General features: G+C 38.2%; 1 pseudogene; it reads left to right on the forward strand.

The window, feature by feature from the left end:
- Positions 1-369: 369 nt before the first annotated feature.
- Positions 370-1,784, forward strand: LOC115973739 (annotated as a pseudogene).
- The last annotated feature ends 498 nt before the right edge of the window (positions 1,785-2,282 follow it).

Raw genomic sequence — 2,282 nt, forward strand, 5'->3', positions numbered from 1 at the left:
AAAATATTTTTTTTAAAATAAGAAAATGACGTGGCAGCTGATGTGGCGCAACGTGAGAGCAACAGAATTAAACTCTACGCTTCAGCTTTTAGTAATATATTGATATGAAAAAGTGATGCCTAGTGAGCCCAAATGAGAAATAGTAAAAATTGGTCACGTCAACGGTTTGTAAAAATATTGTAAAATAGTGCATCCATAATGTGTGTGATGTCTTAATTGGGCTCATCTTTTTCGAGTTTGTTCCAGATTGTGGAGTTTGTGATCAATAAAGCAACAGTGGAGATCAACTCCCAGAATGATGAGGGACTCACAGCTCTTGGCATCTGAGACCAAAATGAAAGTTTTGATAAATTCCCTTAAATTAAAGCTATGCTGGAGAGTGCTGCTGGTATAACCATGAAACTTTTACGTTCAAAAGAAGTTGAAGGAACTACTCCCCCTTGTAGGGAATTAATCCGAATTCCCAACCTGTGAGAAACAAAGAAAATAGAGAAAAAACACATGCCAAAGAAAATAATCACACGCACAAGACAATATTTACGTGGTTCAACAATTTACCTATGTCCACGGAGTTGTAGGAATTTCACTATTATCAGGGAAAAAGAAATACAAGGTGCAGCTACTATTTTTCCTCTCACTCAAAAACACAATGACAACACACAATAAAACCCTAATCACAAATTGCGTTTTCTACACAAAACGGGCCAAAAGTCTTCCATTAAAAACCATGCAACATTATTCGGGTCAGGTTGGGTCGTCAAACCAAATCAAACAAAACTAGGCTCCACAAAAGCCCAACACCTCTAACATATTTGAGGACGCTTGGAGGCAAATTAGCTTAGATAATGTGTCCAGGTTGCCCATACCAAAGGACTTTGGTGATCCACCCAACCAAGAAAATTCTGAAGTAAATTCCCCCCATCATCAAGTTGAAGAGACAAACAAAATTCAGAATGACAACACAGGTAAGCCAGGTTCTTCACTAGAGAAGAAAACTAGCTCCTTGAACCAATTTGCAGCTACATAAGGTCCTCAGCAGAAGACAAAGGGTAAAACTAACTAAACTTCATAATGACCATCGAGGTAGAGAAAAAGAGACACACAGGGAGGCGCTGCAAAATGCGAGGATCGCAATTATACTTGTCACCATTCTGATTGCCACAGTTACTTTTACTGCTGGATTAAGCCCTCCCAGTGGTGGTGGTGTTTACCGGCAAGAATCATCAATTGGAAATTCAAGTTCAACAGTGGCTGGAACAACACCTTTCAAGGTCTTTATAATAAGCAACAACTTTGCATTGTTCACATCTTTATCTATTGTTATAGTTCTAGTCAGTATAATCCCTTTTGAAAGAAAACCAAAAATGATGCTACTGGTTGTTACTCACAAAGTCATGTGGTTAGCTGTCTCATTCCTGGCTACATCTAATGTTGCAGCCACATGGATAATTTTACCACACGGTGACTGGAAAGAATGGATACTTGCTATCAGTGCAGCAACCATGGGAACTCTATTCTTCTGTCTAGGAGTTGTGTTGGCTAGACACTGGTTGAGGAAGTCGAAGTGGGTGAAAGCCAATGGTAAGACTAAGAAGAAAGGGATTGTTGCACCCACTGAAGGTAAAACCCAGTCACAATCTGCTAAGCCTGACATCAAACTCGACATCAAGTCTCACTCCACAAACTCTAACACTAGAGATGTAACCCGATCAGAATCCAAATCCAATTCCTCCACTAACTCTGACGTTAGTAGTTGCAGAGGCCTAGGATATCATGCATACTGAACAGTCAAAATTGTGGACAGAGCAACTTATTTGATCTTAAAGCAGCAATAACCTTGTTGGTAGCTTAAGCATTTGTTTTGAAAATCATTTTCTAGTTTGTACTTTTTGTTCTCATTCCGTGGAAATGGCTTACTTCTTGTTTTCCAATGAATTCACTTGGTTTTCCAAGGAATGAAAATCATTGCACATGTATGGAAAAATGAAAATTCATGGTAATTGTACGTTTATTATGATAGAAAAGTGTGAAAAGTATGAAAACATGTTTCCTAAGTATGTTGATCAAAGAATTTCCCAACAATTGGGTGATTCCAACTCTACAAAGGCTCTAAGACAGCATAAGGTGTTTCCTTCCAGTTCAACCTATCACATTACTTGTACTAACGACCGCTAAATCAAAATTAACTATACTGGTTCTCTTACTGACTAATAAAGCACCCTAACCAAATCAAATTATAATACAATCAAGTATCCCATTTAGTCTATTTATCCAACCATCAA

Source organism: Quercus lobata, unplaced genomic scaffold (assembly GCF_001633185.2).
Source record: "Quercus lobata isolate SW786 unplaced genomic scaffold, ValleyOak3.0 Primary Assembly Scq3eQI_247, whole genome shotgun sequence".
Lineage (NCBI taxonomy): Eukaryota > Viridiplantae > Streptophyta > Magnoliopsida > Fagales > Fagaceae > Quercus > Quercus lobata.